Source organism: Bos indicus x Bos taurus, chromosome 13, assembly GCF_003369695.1.
Source record: "Bos indicus x Bos taurus breed Angus x Brahman F1 hybrid chromosome 13, Bos_hybrid_MaternalHap_v2.0, whole genome shotgun sequence".
NCBI lineage: Eukaryota > Metazoa > Chordata > Mammalia > Artiodactyla > Bovidae > Bos > Bos indicus x Bos taurus.
Genome location: NC_040088.1, coordinates 59770132 through 59788849, shown reverse-complemented (window position 1 = coordinate 59788849; position 18718 = coordinate 59770132). Strand labels below are relative to the sequence as shown.

At 44.2% G+C, this 18718-nt stretch overlaps 1 long non-coding RNA gene across 1 annotated transcript in view; it reads left to right on the top strand.

Annotated features, from left to right (window-relative positions):
• LOC113903595 overlaps positions 1–15582 on the top strand; it is a 58030-nt gene extending 42448 nt beyond the window's left edge. The window contains exon 3 of the long non-coding RNA XR_003514199.1: positions 15142–15582. This is a non-coding gene — a long non-coding RNA (uncharacterized LOC113903595). The remainder of the gene's footprint in view (positions 1–15141) is intronic.
• The last annotated feature ends 3136 nt before the right edge of the window (positions 15583–18718 follow it).

Below are 18718 nucleotides of genomic sequence, written 5' to 3'. Positions count from 1 at the left end.
ATAACAAATATAATCATGAAAAAGTGAAATATTGTGAGAATTACCGAAATATGACACAGAGACATGAAGTGAGCAAAGGCTTTTGCAAAAGTGGCACAGATAGACTTCTTCAATATAGTGTTGCCACAAACCTTCGATTTATTAAAAAAAAGAAAAAAATGCAATCTGTGGAATGCAATAAAGCAAAGTGCAATGAAATGAGGTATGCCTGTGATTGAGTGCTTCACTCATCTCTGAATGCACCTGTTACACATCCTGGATTATAGTGTCCACGTTCACAAGGGTATAAGACCTTTCTTTCCTTTCCCAGTTATAAGTTACTTCATATCACTTAAAATATATATGTTTGAGGGTTATACCATGTGTCAAATTCTTAAGGAAGTATGAAGCATTTTTTTAAATATAATTGGGAGAATCAGTGAGCTATGATAAAATTGCTGAAATGTATTTAAAAACAGTTCCCCCAAAAGCTGTACATGAATGAGTGCATTAATCATCACTTCAGTATTAAGAACTTAAAAATGAAGAATCTGCTTTTTAAAATTACTAAGCCATCCCTGTAAGCATCCTCAGACTGACTCATTCCCCAATTTGTCTGGTTTCTTACGGAGCATGCCTAGACTACTCTCCATAGAGAAGAAAATGTTCTAGAATAAAGAATGATGAGTAGTAGCATCAATTAAGATTATTGAACTAAGAGATCAACAGCTCATTAAGATAACAGTAGGTTAATAGCTCTTTAATATCCTTTGGAACTGAAAAATTTTAAATATTAAGTTGGAATTGAAATATTTGGGGAAATTTTTAGTATATTGTGTATCTTTGTGGGAGAAAGCTATACAAATACATGGAAACCAATTTTTTGTGACATTTAAAATATAAGACTGATGTTTTCTATGCAAATGTGGATTAATAAGGTATATGCAGTTATCAAAATTCATAACACTATAACTTGGAGTCTCTGCATTTCGCTATCTGTAAATTATACCACAATTTAAACAGATCCTCAAACTCTCAAGGTCATCAAAAACAAGGACAGTCTGACAACCTGTCACTGCCTAAGGAGACATGAGAATTAAATGTAATGTGATATCATGAATGGGATCTAAGAACAGAAAAAAAAACAATTTGAATGATATTCCAATGAAGTATGTAGTTTAGTTTATAATAATACAGTAGTTTTGGTTCATTAGTTGTGACAAAAATACCTCATTAATGCAAGATGTTAACAATAGGGGAAACTGGGACTGAGAACAGGAAAGCTCTGCCACTTTTTGACAAGCCTAAACTATTCTAAAAATTTTTTTAACTTATTTTAAAAATAGAAAAAAGCAGGATAAGAAGGGGTAGGGAATGGATAATATGGCAGTCACCCAAGACTCTGCTGGAATGTCAAGAAAACAAAAATAACATTGGTATACATTATTTCAAGCAGTAAGTGTAAATTAGTCACAAAAAAGCAAGTGTTTTTATTTACTGGACATTAACATTGAAGAGATTACCCTTCTATCATATTTACTTTCCCATAATAAAACTGAAGATTATCATCATTACCATTATTGTTTTTAACTGGGCTAACCCATTAAAAAGGTTGCACACATAAAAACGGCAATGGACTGAATAACCAGTATAGCTTTTATTTTTGAAGTAGCAGATTCCTCATTGTAAATTATGTAGTGCCACTGTTCCGTCCTGTTTAACTCCACCACTCGAGTTACACACAGTCTTTATGTGGGTAAATAGAAAAATTCATTTCATGCCTGCCAAAAACGTTTTCTTCTCAGGTGTGTGTGTGTGTATAGAGAAATGGTGTGTGAAGAAAACTCGCTTACAATGCCGTCCACGTCTCTGATAAATATGTTTTTATGCTACAATCCATTATCATTATAATAAGAGCCTGTTGATCATCCTTTTAATACCCAGTGAGTCTTCCTCATTGATTGATATTGGTGCTAACCAGCCCTCAGGGCCGATGAACTGTGAAGCCGTGTCTTGTGTCGCCACATCTGGGCCGGGGTGCAGAGGTGAGGACCGCATCGGTACCCGTAGGATGTAGCAGGTACCTTCCTTTGTGGTGTGCATCTCCATTAGGAGCACCCCCTTGCAACGACAGATTTCTTTTTGCATTTAGCAGTTCTGGGACAGAGACTGGTGGAGAGCCCCAGAGCCGACGTAGACCGAGAGGAAGACGAGGAATACCCGGAGCAGGAAGAGGCTGGCTGCCGCGGCGGCCACAGCGAAGAGCTCCATTTGCAGCGTAGCCTCCAGCAGCCGGGACTCCGGGGCATCTGCGAGGCGCTGCGTTGCCATGGGAACGCGGCGGCGCCCGGGCGGAACCTAGCGTTTATTACCTGAGAATGGGGCACGGGGACGCCGCGGCCCCTCCCCCCGATCCTGCACCCCGGCGGGTCGACGCGCATTCTCCCGGTCCCCGTCAGCTTTGCCGGGAAAGCTGAAATCAGACGCTGCGCGAAGGACTCTTTGCAAAAGCTTCAGCCTGCTGGCCGAGCCGGACGCCCCGGCTGGAGGCCCCTGCGGGATCGGCCCGCGCAGCCCTTGCTTTGTCGCCACTTCGGCTCGTCGCCCAGGCCCGGGGTGCGACGCGGGGCGCAGAGAGCCCCATTCGCTTCGCCGACGCCCTAGGACCACGCCAGGAGTAGGAACGCAGCGCGACGTCCCGCAGATGCAGACAGAACCCCGACGTGGGCATTTTTGCAGAACCATCCCAAAGCCAAGAGGCGTTGACTACTACTACTCGCCCCTCAGGCTCTCTAAGAGGAGGGAGGGAGCATAAAAGACATTTACCCCGAGTCCTAGTTATTGGAACATGTTTCTAACACCCTGGCTGTCCTAGTGGCTAGAAGCTTATTGCAGGAAGGTATTGTTTGCGTAATTAATTAATAGAAACAATAACTGGGCTCCTGAAACCCGCGCTGCCGGGTGCCGGGCGGAGGGCTGGACGGGAGGTGCTGGCCTGGCCGCTTCGGGAAGTACCGGCAGCGGTACCCGCGGGGCGCATCCATACCCAGGCTCACTCAACTTCCACGGTTTACTTAATTAGGAGAAACGCAGAAAGCGGACGAGCTCTATTTTACACACCGCACTTTCTCCTGTTGGGTCACTGGCGGAGCCCCTGTCTGCGGAGACATCCGGGCTCCATGCCTGGGGTTGAAAAATCCGCCTCCAGGGAGCGAAGGTCTTGTCGCTCCAGGCTATAAATATTAATAAGCTGAGAGGCCGGGGCATAATTATCTCTTTTTAATTGCAACTCAACCAAAAAATCCAGTCTCCTGCCACTCAGGCCCCACGAAGTCGGGAATGCTAGGTTTTGGTGTCCGGAGACTCCCTCGGTGCAAAGTCGTTCTTTGTATCCTCCGCCCAACATATAAACCATATGCTGCGCCTCTCGGCGTGTTAAAAGCACCCATGGAGAGATTTGAGCTGAAGGCCCTTCGCTCGCCTCATCCCCGGCCGCCTAGTGCGCCCTATTTGTCCCCCAGCTACCAGGGGACTTGGCCTCTATCCCCCCTCACCCTACCCCCGACCTCCTGCTACTTAAGCAATAGTGTGAAGAATTGAAAGAACTGGGGGCAGCTGCTCCAGGTTTGACCCGAAGGCACCTGTGGCGGCCTCGGCCCAGGTCCTGGGCGAGACCTGCGAGCTGCGGAAGGGCTCGGCTCCGCGGCGCCCGGGAGAGCAGTCCCAGCGTCCCGGGCGCTCCCGATCGTAGTCCCGGCCATCCGGTGCCCCGCCAGCCCGCTGCGCTCCTCCCTGTATCCCTAAGAAGCCGCACGCGCGGTGAAGCGGTGCAGGCCTGCTGAGGAGCCGCTGCTCCGTGGCTCAGCTAGCGCTCCCCAGGGTTGGAGGTTGGGGTGAATGCGTGGACTGGTACATGTTCCGTGCACACTCCCAGAGCGCCCCGGATGCTGAGAACTGCGCGAAGTTTCTGCGCGAAGCCCGGGAAGTCCAGCCCCTAGCTGGCTGCGCCCATTGCTCAGGCCTACAGGCGGCGAGCTCGCGGATGGCCGGGCCCTGGGAGTCGCCAAAAGGCGGGGGGTGAGGGCTCCCGCTTCCCGGCCCGCGGACTTCGACGGCGCAGCCCTACACTCAGGCCCGCGCCTCCCCTGAGTGTCCCCAGGGCTGGCAGAGCCGAAAGAAGGCCTCGTTATTCCCCAGGGGCGGGAACCATCAGCCGGGGAAGGCCCTGCGGAACCCAAGCGCCCAGGGCGCGGGAAGGAGCTCTACCGCGCTCCTCTCGGAAAAGCGGTGGAGGCCCGACACCCTGTCGCGAGGAGGCCCGGTCCGTCGGAGGCTCGAGGAGGTTTGGCCATCTGCGCGTCGACCTAATCAGTCATTCAGGTTTCTAAGGCACTATCGAAGGCCAAGAGGAGCTGCCTCGTTGTTTCTTGTCTTCTCATTGCCGCTTATTCGAATAGTTGTGTGCCAGCAAAGAGCTGCCCATGAGAGAGGTGCTGTCCACTTCCTAGCGAGTTTATGAACATTTAAAATTATTAATGGTCATTTACTCGGTTCATTCCCACTTAAATTGCATCAAGAGGAAAGTTCAAAATGCAAAATAAGGATTTAGGTAAAACAACCGCAACAGTTAAGCTGCTGCTGCTAAGTCATGTCAGTGGTGTCCGACTCTGTGCGACCCCATAGACGGCAGCCCACCAGGCTCCCCCGTCCCTGGGATTCTCCAGGCAAGAACACTGGAGTGGGTTGCCATTTCCTTCAAGCTAGTACCCATTTTATTTTAATTAAAAATGCAAACCCATCGGGGAGGCCCAGTTAAAAGACACTCACTATTCAACCGGAAGTGTCGATTAGATTAGGGTGACCTCTGGTTGTCACCAAGTTTCGTGTCCACTGCAATGATAAAAAATAATAAGAGGTTGGATGCTTGTGCATGCTAAGTCTATTTGAAGAGTAGGCAGTTTCTCCAAGTCACTCCAGAGGCAAGATTGGGTTTTTGCTGATCAAATCAATTTCCTGTAGCAGGAACATGGGCTCCAGAGTCTACAGCAAGTGGTTAACTGAGGCTCGGAGTTGGGGAGGGTCCAGTTTTGGTGGTCAGGGCAGGGCATCAATGCTAGCACCATTAACACTGTGGTTTTGCATTTTCCCCTCTGCTTTCACCAGTTGGCACCCAGGTCACCTGTTTGGGAGAGTGACCCTGAGGGAGGAGGTAATGATGAGGGCACTGAGCTTCCAGACAAAGACAGGGGGCAGCAGTGGGCATCTGGACTGGCATGGATTTTTTTTTTTTATTATTCCTGCATCCAGCCAGTGTCGAGTTAAAAAAGACAGAGCTCTATGAAGACAGCATGCAGTTGGCCTTCTCTAAAGAGAAATTTGGCTTGAGTTTCCTGTTTAGAATCAGGCTTAGAGGTTGCAAGGAGTAACATTCATTCTGTTGAACTCTTCTTTCTGCCATGGTGGGTGGAGACAGGCAGTGGTGGCAGGTGGGCAGCTGTTAAGGGCCTCCTGTCCCTAGAGCCCAGGAAGCATCTGGAAATCTGATAGTAGCAGTATTTCTCTGATTGTCTTGAAAACTCTTTCATCTCCACCAAGAAGGGTTTCACCAGGCTTAGCTGGTTGTTGGGACATTGTTCCTTGCTAATGGAATCTCTCTCCTCTCTCACCCCTGCTCCCCTACCCGCCCCCCCACCCCACACACATCTGCCCTTTTTGTATTTTGTGTTAAACTTTGTAGCTTGCTAAAGATCAAAGTCATGTACCAACTTGTCTCTCTGAAACCCTACCCACAAATCTAAGTCCTCTCTGGCAGTACAAGTCTGGAAGAACTTTTTAAATTGTGCTGGCTCAGCCTTACCCGGTTCCTCCTGGGGTGATGCAACACTAGAGTAGGGCCCAGAACGCTGCTGGATCTGTCACCACTGGCTGAGCCACTCTGAGGTGCCAGACTGGACAAGAGCTCTGTGGCATGATCTTCCCTCAACCCCTGGAGCTTTGAGGGGAGTCACAATATAACACCTTCCTCTTTGTAGGGCTTTAGAGCCAATAATGTTCTTGCCACTTCCTTGTAACAACTTCTTGTTATTTGTAGTCACAAACGAAGGAGAGACCGAAGCCCAGGGAGGTTAAGCATTTAGGCCATGGCCATGGAGAGGATCGGGTTCTTGTGAGTCTGATCTTGGGCTCTTGCTACCAGACCTGTCACTTTGAAGTCAGCAATAGACACTGTGAACTCTAACCAGTATTTCGTCCTGGAATTGGAACTGGATCTCCTCTCTGGCAAACACAATTTGGCTTCAATATATCAGTATATTCTTGGTCTTCCCTGGTGGCTCAGCTGGTAAAGAATCTGCCTGCAATGCGGGAGACCTGGGTTTGATTCCTGGGTTGGGAAGATCCCCTGGAGAAGGGAATGGCAACCCACTCCAGTATTCTGGCCTGGAGAATTCCATGGACTGTATAGTCCATGGGGTTGCAAAGAGTCGGATATGGCTGAGCGACTTTCACTTTCACTTCTGTTTGGCAAACACACCATCTTATAAGTAGAGAATCTAGCAGGTTCCTCATAAGAACCAGGGTGCAGTCCAGGCACCAGTGCCAAAGACAAAGGGGATCCCGGCCTTTCACAGGATGTGGCCTTCCAGTTGGAAGACGTTCCCCAAGTAAGAAGAAGCCTCTTTTCACAAAGACAGGGGGTTTTGCCCAGGTGGTAATAAGTCCCCCCTTTTCTCCTCTTCCCTCCCCTCCACACTTGCTTGACTCAGTGGACACTAGGCCCAGCAGCTTGCCTTGTTCATCAGTGAAGGCCAAGGACTGGGACTTTTTTTTCTCCTCAGAAGCTGCAGGGTGTGATGTTTAATAGCATTAGACATTCAACAACCTCAGATCTTAATGTCTCCTGAATTTTATATACCTGGGCACACCCACCATTCCCAGTCCTGAACAGCCAATCTGATCTACAGCTTTCACCTGGTTAGGTTTCAAGAAAATGAGACTGGGATCTAAAAGAATTGAATTTTTCTCTTTTTTGCTTGGATTTTCAGATTTGCTACTTAGGATTCCTCATGTCCTCAGTCCACTGGCATGAAGAATACTGGCATGAGGTAGGAAGGTGTATTGGAAGAAAGAAAATAGCAGTCTTTGATGGATAGGGCTGAGGTTAACGAAGCATTTGAAGATGTTTGTAAAACTACTTATAAATGTATGAAAATTACAACTCAGCTGCTGTTCACCAAAGCAGTGAGTCAAATTACTTGGCAACTGTGTTAAGCACTTAACATGTACTGACTCTTCACCTCCACAACCACCCTACAGTCATGACTATGGCTCTACCCACTTTACAGGTGAGAAAACTGAGGCACAGAGTTGTTCTGTAACAGTGCTGGTAAAAGTTCAGAGTCGGGATCTGACTAAATCTTGTTCCCCTGTGAATTAATGCTGAGTCATCAATCAGACAGGTTTAGCTGGTTTCACAGAAGCTGTGGTCACTAATGCCAAGTAGCTTCATTTGGGAAGTGAATTCTTCACTCTCTTAGCAAGAATGCATTTTAAATTTTCTTTCTCCTCTTTCCTCCCTGCCCCTTCACCCTTGGAGCTGAGATTCCTGTGGCTGAGCCACAGGCTGAGGAAGGTGGCAAGTGGTTAAATGCGATGATTTGCCGCTATTCATTCCTCTTGTAACCTACGTCCCAAATGACTCTGAATCCAGCTGAGCCGAAGTGTTCAAAGAAAATACATGTTACCAGCCATCCAACATCCATGGTGCCTTGAGTCAGTAATGACAGTGCCTTTTACACAATTGCATGTATTTAGTCTACAAAGCATATTCACACACAGTCTCTCATTTTAGGTATTTCCTCTTGGCACTTGGGGCCTTATCTCGAAATATGGAATGCAAGGCTGGCTCCCTTGTTAGAAAGATCCCAGGCTGGGCCAGCTGCCCCAGATGGAACCCAGTGACTCACTGTGCCCTCTTGTGCCCTTGGAAGGAGAAAAATGTAAACATGCCTGCCAGCTTCACAATCGAAAGGAGGCAGTCTTACCCAGACACTTTTCCCCAGGGTTTTCCCTTCATGACACCTTGTACTATTTGTTCACATTTCAGTGCATTTCCTCTAAATTGTTCTCATCCTCTCCTGGGAGATCGGAGTTTAGAAACCCTTCCATCCATGAGCTAAACCGCAGCGTGGCACAAAGACGCTTTTTTGCCTCACCTTGTGTCCTAACAAATCCAAATCCTAAATTCAGCCAAGAGACTGAATTTAGGACATCGAGTGGATTTCTCTAGAAAGGGATGTGTGTGTGTGTTTTTTTTAATTTCAGACATCTTTTTTCTCTTTTGCTCTTTCTCTTTGGCAAGACAGAAAGTGGAATGGTCCACATGCAGGCTTCTTCCTGAGTAGAAGAATCAAGTGAGGTTCCCCTGTGTATATGCATTTGGCTACTGCATCTATTCTATTTGGACAACTTGTAGGATTCTGACCTCCCTCTGCCATTTTTGCAGGCCTGGGATGAGGGCAAGGTGAATGAGCTATGTGCCTTGTGCACAGAATTTCAGGAGATACCAAAAAACTCAGTGGTCAAGATAAATATTTTAACGCAATATTTAAAGAAAAATCAACATCAACACAAAAAAATCCACAATGAACAAATGATAAAAATTTTCAATAAAAACAGTATGATTGACATTTCCTTTTGCCTCAAGCTTCAGTCTGGCTTGTCACAGCACTGCCTTCTTATTTATCTTTCTCTTAAATCAGAGGAAATGAGAGCGGCAGCAGGGATAAAGCTAACTGAAATCGATGTAATAAAGCAGAGAAATGAGACGTGAACAGAATAAAACCAAACGTAAAATAATGCGTTGAAAAGAATAAAAAGAAAATGAAAAGGAATGCTTAGATTAATATACACACAGCTTTTTATCAATGCCAGTGAAAGATTTTCAGAGAAAATTATTTGACCCTCAAGCTATTGTTTCAGTGATTATTAAACGCTTTGCTGTAGTTCAAAACATTTTTAGACACGTGTATTTTCCCTAATCCTACAGACATTTTTTTTTTTTAAATAAAGTATTCTGTGCTTTTAGAGTGCTTTATTTTTCAGAGCACTTTTTTGGGGGCATATTATTTCATTTATTCTCACATAGAGTTAGATAGGGCATGTTATCTTTTCTCAGAAAAAATGAATAGGTAGGATTGGGGAAGATAAGGAAAAGCTGTTTTCTGAGTGCCAGGCATGGTGCTACATTCTTTACATATGTTGTTTTATTTATCCTGATGTATGGATATGACCAGCTCCTTTTTACAGATCAATAAGCTGAAATCCAGGGGGACTGGTTAATTAACTAATAATATTCTCAGAATATTTATTTGCCAAAAAGCTTATGGTATCATATTCTCGTGCTTTTGGTTATTAGTATAATAAAATTTTTGAAAGACTAATTAGACCAAGAAGTTACCAATAACTCCAAACAATGTATAACTCCAGAAGTTTTTCTATGACTCTGTATTTAGTCAGAATACCTCTTAAGATTTTCTCTTTGCTTCTTCTGAATAACCTTATCTATATCTATGCCAGAGTGAGTCAACTTCTAAAGCCCTAGTTTAATAGAAATACAGAAATTCTCTTAAAAGTGGAAATATTTTGATCTAAGTAGATGTAAATGACTGGTTAGGAAAGTAATTTAGTATTTTTTCTTCTCTGCAAAGTACATTTGGTTGGTTTAATATGCTAAAATGAAAGTGAAGTGAAAGTGTTAAGTCATCTTCTCCAGGGGATCTTCCCGACCCAGGGATCAAACCCAGGTCTCCTGCATTGCAGGCAGACGCTTTAACCTCTGAGCCACCAGGGAAGCGCCTTAAAGTCATTAGTCACTTCCAACTCTGCGACCCCATGGATGGTAACCCACCAGGCTCCTCTGTCCATGGGATTTTCCAGGCAGGAAGACTGGAGTGGTTTGCCATTCCCTTCTCCAGGGGATCTTCCTGACCCAGGGATCAAACCTGGGTCTCCCGCATAGCAGGCAGATTACTGTCCGAGCCACCAGGGAAGCTCTAAGTATATGCCAAAGTGTAGAATTGTTCTCCTATGTGCCCTGATTGTAGTACATAGTTTAATTTTATAAATAGAAACATGACAACATTAAAATCATGTTTAGTTGACGGCAGAGCCTGGTGGGCTGCCGTCTATGGGGTTGCACAGAGTCGGATACGACTGAAGCGACTTAGCAGTAGCAACCCTACCCTTATACATCTTTTTTATTTTTGAACACTGCATTCACATGAAGAATTTCAATAAGAGTAAACAATATTATTTTATATATTATTTAATATATTATTTTATAAACATCTCATGATTTCTATAGACTTCATACTAAGAAAATATGCACTTTAAAAATAAATATGAGGGACTTCCCTGGCTGTCCAGTGGTTAGGACTTCCACAGCAGGGGGCATGAGTTTGATTCCTAGACTAGAAATTAAGATCCTGAATCCCTCACAACATGGCCAACAAATAAATAAATAAAACCTATGATCCTTTAAAAAAAGTTTATATGATATCACTTCAGGCTTACAGAAGCCTCGGAAGATAGGTTTTGTTAGTCTTCTTCCACAAACGTGGAATCTGAGGCAGCAGACACAGGAAGGGGCTGAGATAGGATTCAGAGTCAGCTTAGGACACCCTCCTCCAATGGGTGCTCAGTCACTGTGACAATCAGGCTGCCGGGCATCTATCTGTAGTCTTTTATTGATCAGTTTCCAGGGAAGAAAAGAATCCTTAAGGCTCTTCGTAGGCCCAGTCATATTGCTCTCTGAAGGGGTTGCAGGAGTGTATAATCCTTCCAGCAAAGAAGAAAGAGAACCACCCTCAACTTCACCTGGTTAACTTTGGATGTTGTTAATTACTTTAAAAAGATGCTCCCATGCAGGTGTAAAGTCAGACTGTGGGGTTGTTTTAATGTGTATTTCTTTGATTATAAAATGAGGGCAGAAATATTTTTGAAACATTTGCTAATTTGTCTTTCCTCTTGCATGTAAATTGTGGTTAATATACTTTGCCCATTTATTTACAGGGGTCAATTTTTTAAATGAACTTGAATGATGTTTTTTATTTTATCCATAATAATCCTCATCTTTCAGAGGTGATTAAAATATTATCCAAGCCTGTGGCTGATTTTGTGATTTTTTTTTTTTTTTTTTTTTTTGTAGACTACATTTAAAGAGAATAATTCCATGATTTAAATGATCAATTTTGCAGCACTGCCAGATGACTCGGTGGTGATTTGACTATACAGTAGTATTTATCAAAACTAATTGAAGTTGATCATTTGAAGATAATTAGGGGTGAGCTTCCTCAACTCTAACAGATTAAGCTCAAGCTTCGGGGGGAAATGAAACATACTTCTGCATTTTCTGTCCCTGAAATCAGAAGTTCTTAAATAGAATCATGTAACAAGTAAGCTTATGTAGCCTCTGTTTTTCTTTAAAGATAATAAACTTATATTTATTTTAATAGAAACCAGCATAGACATCTCTGATTTTTATGTTTTTTAGTTCTAAAAACATTTTAAAGCAAAGAACAGGAACAATATTTCATTTGGATCAACATGAGTAATCTGAAAGAGTAGATAGTATTAACACAGATTGAGTCCTCACTTCCCTCTCCCTGTACTTTCCCGAAATGGAAAATAAAAATTTTTGTAATCTTACTAGGTAGTCAGACAGCCTCCGGGGACTACACATGACTGTTCTCCCCTAATCATAAAGGCTTTCTGAGGTGGAAATACCATGTATATCAGAGTTATTTTTCTAGTTTAATATGATGTCTGCCTATATGCCTTAAATATGTGCATTTTAGCAAGCAACCTCTCTCCCCTCCCCCAACACTGAATCTTTTAAGACTCATTCATAGAGATTTTTAATTTTTCTTTCTTTTTTTTTTTTAACAAATCTGCTCAAAGGTAGTTACTAGGGCCCAAGTACACACCCATGGGATGGAAAGAGGTGGCCTGACTAGAAGGTGTTACTCTTCCCTGCCAAATTCCCCCGCCCCCACTGCACACAAAGCCCCTGTTTTGTAAAGGTTCACCCCTGGATTATTCTCACTTCTCCAGAGTCCTGAAGAGTGACACTAACAACTGGGTTGTAACCAGGGCCAGCACCAGGAATGAATTATAATCCCTCTCTTCTTTCTTTTTAATATAGGAGAATCTGTATCTGTGGCCATCGTGAAAGGCTGGTTTTTTGTTGTTGTTTGCTGCCAATTAGGAAGGCAACACATCTAAGTATAAAAAGAAGTCAGGAAATAAAACGTTTCTAGAGCAGTGCCTGCACTTGGTGGGCCGTCTGGCAGTTCTGGCCCTTGACTTCATTGCCACCATTAACATTTGCCCAGCCACTCTTCCTTTCCAGAAAAGTGGCCAGAAGCAGGGGCCTCTCATTTCTCTTGGAGACCATCAGCTTTCATCAAAGCTCTGCCCCCAACAATGGGTTACATACTCTTAGAACATCTGAAGGGCTTTGCTGAGGCAAAGTTAAAAAAAAATTTCAAATGAGTTGGTACAGGTTATATTTTACTTCCAACAGATGCTACAAAATTGTTCAAAGCACAGTAGCTTCAGAAAACAGGATATCCTTGAACCATGAAGTTAATTTGACCCAGGTGGTGTCCAAAATACCAAGGAATCATACTGAGACGGGTTCACTGTCAGTGTTCCTTGATCCCACCCCCTCTCATTCTGATACGCTGCACTCTACCATCTATTTATCCTTTGGCTTTCCTTTTTCAATTTTGACATCACTACAGGTACTTTTCTTTTTGAAATGTGTCAGTGAGCCAACTGTATACCTAAGGCTTGAAATGCCTCCTTAAAAATCTCAACATGCACCTATCAAAGCAGCTTACAAAGCCCTTTTTTGAGAAATAGGAGTTGGAAACTGTGTCCTCTGGTGGATGGTACATCTTCCTTTTAAAGAAAGCCAATTTACTTTCAACCAATGGATTGTTTATATTTTTTTAAAAAACTCACCTAATCTTCTTCCTATGTGAAGAGAGAGGTAGCCATTTATTGTAAAGACCCAGAAAAACCCAATGAGAGGGTCTTCCTTGGCGAAAGACCATTTTCCAATGCAGGGGCTGTGGGTTTGATCCCTGGTCAGGGACCTAAGATCCACATGCCTCTCGACCAAAAAACCAAGACAGAAAACAGAAACAACATTGTAATAAATTTAATACATTAAAAAAAAAAAAAACCAATGAGAGGATAAAGGGAGTAACTCATAATTCTTCAGGTTTGAATTTGGCAGCCAAATACTTATTTCAATATAGTTGTTGCATTCTAGATTCTTATGCTCATCAGCAGTGCTTGGCAATTTGGGTAGAAGACCAGAACTATTTACTTCTCTGAGGTCAAGTATTAGATAAGAGCATTTTCTGTCACAGGTGCTCTTCAAAACAAGCTCAGGTGTCACTGGGATATGAAAGTGAGTGGCACGTTGATCTAATTGTTAGTAGCTTTTAATGGAATGCAAGGACCTTCGTTTCATGAGTTCAGTCACTCATTCAGTAAACATTTAGTACATGCCTGTTGCACACCCTCACTGAAAGAAACACCTGACATAGATACTAGAGGAATCAAACCATGCCATTGTGGCTGCAATTTCGTTATTAAGTAAAATGCAATTTTATTAAGTATTCTGAACACTCTGTCCAGCTAAGTGTTATGACCCTGATTTTAAACACCAGAGAGCTGGCTCAGAGAGCTGAGCCTTGCATGGCTTATCTGTCTCAAGCTGGTAGCAGTGGAGCCAGGGTTGGTCCCACTTGGCCTAAATCCAGGTTTGAACCTGAAATCCCTTTAGGTCTCTGACAAGTTCTCGTTCAAAAGAATACTGAGAATGAAATAAAGGTAAGACGGTTGAAATTGGGGAAGTCAAGGCAAGTGTCAACTAAAGTCACTTGATGGCCTTTCCTGTCTCTGACTGAGGCTGTGGATCTATTTTTAGATCATATTATTCCATACTGTTGTTGCCTGTTTCCTTACTAAGCCATCACTCTTTAATTTAAAATTGTAGTAAGTGTATTTTTCTAGGCCTCTGGTCATCAGTCCCCACTGGTCTCTAAAACCTTGCAGCTTCCCAGGGCTCAAAGAAACCTGACCCACCTCCTCTAGGGAGCCCTCCTGGATCACCCAGGCTTTCTCCACATGCTCCTCCTGAACTATTTTCCCCTTCATGACCAGGGCAGGCCCTCTCTCCTCCACTGCTTTTGTATTCTTTCTGGTTCCTAATAAATATTTGCTGAATGTAGGAACACCACTTACTGTTTTTGAGCAACCACAAAGGTGAAAAGGGCTGAATGTGTGTCAAGTTCCCTGAAAAAAGCAAGACCTTGGCAGGTGGGAAGGATCTACCAAAAATCACTGTTAGTTCGTTAATCCCCCAAAGGGGCTGGTCCAATGGAAGCAGAGTCCATGGTTCATAAAGACTGGATAAATGTTTTATATGGAAAATAAATTAGCAAATTCACGGTCAAATTCCAAATAGCCAGCAAGCATGGAAAGTCAAAGTTTAACTTCCTTAAAAAAAACCTGTCACCAGTAGCCAGATGACAGAGCCTGTCAGAAAAACCATGTGTCACTTTGGAAACATTGCTAACTGACACACGGCATTCTTTCCCGGGCCCATCCCTGCAGACTGGAAGAAGAGTGAAATCTTGCAACACCATTTGTCATTTGACTGTACAAAAGTTTCCCTTTAATTTTGAGGGTATTTTGAAGTTACATAGATTTCCACCTATGAGAAGGAGTGTCTGTCATGAGAGTCTTTTATGGGAAGTAAAATATATTTGAGAATTAACTCCGATTACATCATTTCATGTAATTTGGGGTTTGGCTCATGGCAGACATGTTATGAGTCAGCTAAGGCAGATGCGGCTCATTTCTTTGTCATACAGACTTCCCAAATCTGGCCCTAAGTGCTAAGCATATCATCATTTAATCAACCTAATGGGGAAGTAAGAATTGCCAGGCTAAAAATATGTCAAAATATTCCAAGAGACTGATAGAACAGTGATGAGAGAAAGAAAAGAGTATGCTGGTGGAATAAATGAACCTTGCTCACAACCCATCTGTTTAAGAACAGGCGTTTATTTGTTCGTTTGCCAGGTGCGGTGGTAGGTGTGGAAGAAACAACATGAAGTTGACAGAACTGCCATTCCCAAGAAAGTGGTGGTGAGCAGAGCGTGCCCTGCATTGTTAGAAGCATTGTGATGAATGTAAATGCCCCACGGCCCTCGAAGGATTCCCCGAATTCACTTCTGGAAAGTCAAACTTCCTCAGGTCCCCCATTCATGACATCTTACACTTAAAAATCACACACAAATAGAATACTGATCCTCTTAATGCCGAAGAGACGGGACCTGGTGTCTCAGGGCAGGCCTATTTACTAAGCACAGCCCTACATTTTTTTTTTTTTTTTTTTGCTCAAAAGAAACATCAGCTTACTATGGCTCATGGGTGAAATTCAAGCATGACAAATGTCCAATTTAAAAATAAAGCCTTACTAATACAAAAGGCGTGACAGAAAGAATACAGGCATTAGAGGCTGACAGATCCAGGCTCCAATCCTTCTTCAGTTGCATGGTAGAGGGTGGGTTTCTCAGCCGGGCACACAGTAATTGGTAGCTAATGCGATGGATGATTATAAATATCAGTCATGAAAGCACTTAATTTGTAGGAACAACTGCCCCCAAAAGGAAAAGGCTCAAACTGCTCTGACGGTGTGACTGGGGCTCTTGGGGAAGCAATCAGCACTAAGAGTGACTTGGAAGAAAGGATTTATGATGGGAATTAGCTGATTGCTGTCCATGAGGTGGGCAGGGATGGCAATAGGGAAGATGATCTGGAGGCAAATGGAGGAGAGTGGGGACTGACTGGAATCCACAGGGTTCTGGAATCTGCATTTTCTCTCACTGAATGAAACCTTGAGTCCCAGGAGGCCTGCAGAGGAGCTGGTACCGAGGACCCAGGTCTCAGGAATGAGGCAGGAGTGGCTGGAGCTCAGTGGGAGCTGCAGAGGCCGCAGGCCAGGGGCTGCTCCACCCCGACGGGTGAGCCAGCAGGTCATGGGCAGGCGTTGCAGCACCCCTGCTGTCCTGTCCTGACCTTCAGCATGTCCTGCCACCTCCCTTCTGCTTCCAAATCCAGTGCAAATTTCTCCTGGCTGAATCTCCCTGGGAACCTTTCTGGGCAGAGCGCTTAGAGGAACAGTTTCAGCTTAATTCAGTGACGCAAAACAAACCTCTCCAGCTGGGAAATGTGCACTGCCCTGCAGCTTCAGAACAGGCTTCTCTGCCTCTCTCCGGTTTCCTGTCCCTCCTCACTCTGCCCCTACCCCACCCAACCCTTCACACTTTCACAGATCTCTGTGGAGGACTCACATTGTTCCAGGCACTACATTAGATTCAGAGGATAAGATCGTGAGAGAAAACAGCCGTGATATCTACCCTCGTGACTCGTACATCGACAGAGTGAGAGACATTAATTAAATAACCACACACATAAGTGTAAATTTTCAACATGGTAGCGCCAAGGAAGCCAGGTGGCTCAGTGGTAAAGAATCCGCCTGCTAATGCAGGAGATATAAGAGATAAGGGTTCGATCCCTGGGTCCAGAAGATCCCTTGGAGGAGGAAATGGCAATCCACTCCAGTATTCTTGCCTGGGAAATCCCATGGACAGAGGGGCTTGGAGGGCTCCAGCCCTTGGGGTCACCAAGAGTTGTACACAACTGAGCACGCATGAGGCAAATGCCATGGAAGAAAGGGTATCTGGTCTCTTGAAAAAGCACAAAGGGAGGATTTCACCTAACCTTGAAAACCTGGTGATTAGAGTATCACTTCTCTAAAATCTCCAGATGTATCTAGAAGCATTGGTAATGCTATTGGTTTTCATTGACTCCTAAGGTGAGTCTCAGACCATCACCATCACTGATACACAACTGTCACAGTGGACCAGAATGAGGGAGGCCAAATTATATTAAAATCTGGAGAGATTTCTCCAAGCTGTGTTATTTGACAAGCTAATTTTTTAGGAAATTCCAGTTCATGTACTGACAGAACACTGAGTCACAGATAAGGGGACTGGAATGAAAATTTCATGTGGTGCTCCCCCTCGTCCCAGGTTGCTTACCCAGAATGCCAGTAGAACATCCCATTGACTGAGTCCTTTTCCAACAGTAAGACCTGGTACCACTTAGATTTTCTATAAATGCGGCTTCTCCTTTGGTAAATGCAAAATTTAAATATGCTCCAACTGTTTGAAAATGGTGACTTACTTTTTCCAAGGTAGCATCCAAGTACTGACATAATATGTCAGCAGCTTCTTTTTCTTGTTCTCTATCTGCAGCAGCAGCCAGGGTCCTTGCCACATGATAGGTGCTCAGTAAGCATCCTGATATTGTCAGGCTGCTATCACAAATACCATATTCCTGGTGACTTATGAACAACAGGAGTTTATTTCTTACACTTTTGGAGGCTGGAAAGTCCAAGATCAAGGTGTTGGCAGATTTGGTGTCTGCTGAGAGCCCACTTCCAGGTTCTTACTGTAACCTAATTAGGAGGAAGGGGTGAGGAAGCTTTCTGGGGTCTCTAAGGGCACTAAACCCATCCATGAGGGCTCCACCCTCATGACCTAATCATTCCTAAAGACCTCACCTTCAAATACCATCACAGTGGGGATTAGGTTTCAATATATGAATTTTAGCTGAGATACAAGCATTCAGTCCACAGCAGTAAGTATTAGTTGAATGAATGACTCCATCAAAATGATTGGTTAGATGTCAAGATCTGCTTGGCAACTTAGATTGCTAAACTGTAGCAAGTATTTCACCTTCTCCCAACAGTAGAAGATTATAAAAGGTTTTATGGGACTTCCCTGGTAGTCCAGTCATTAAGACTCTGAGCTCCCAATGCAGGGGTCATGGGTTCTATTCCTGACTGGGGAACTAAGATCCCACATGCCTCGAGGTGTAGCTGATAAAAAGAGTATAAAAGGTTTCATATTTGAGTCAGCGTAGTGTTAGTCTCTCAGTTGTGTCCAACTCTTTGGGACTCTGTGGACTATAGCCCATAGACTCCTTTGTCCATGGAATTTTCCAGGCAAGAATACTGGAGTGGGTTGCCATTCCCTTCTCCAGGGGAATCAAATCCAGGTCTCCTGCATTGCAGGCAGATTCTTTACAGTCTGAGCCACCAGGGAAGCCCATATTTGAATCAGGATTTGCCCAGATTAAGGTGTTTCTGTGCCCCTGATTACTAATTTGTCTTTGACCTTCAGCTCTGTAATGACCTTTGGGTTCTCCAGACCTGGGTGGGAAGAGTTGTCTGGTGTTGACTCACTCCTTAGTCACCATCTCTGACTCTTGTAAGCCCCCCAACCCACCTTGTCCCTGTGGTTTGCTCTGTACTCAGTTTGCACAGATTCAGCTTTCTGTTTCTTGATTTTTGTTTTATGTCTGATTTTACTGCCACTGCCCATTGCCCACTTGACCACAGTTGCCAAACCTCCAGCATATGAGGACCAGTATGCCAGCTGAGGGCCAGCAGGCTGAAATGCCACGTGAGTAGGTTGCCCGATGTCCACAAGGCAGCTGCCAGCATGCTGGGTGCTGCCAAATGGTGCTATCACAGACATCCCAGGAATGATTTTCCAGAGCTCCACTGTCTAGGTGTAGAGTGAGTGAT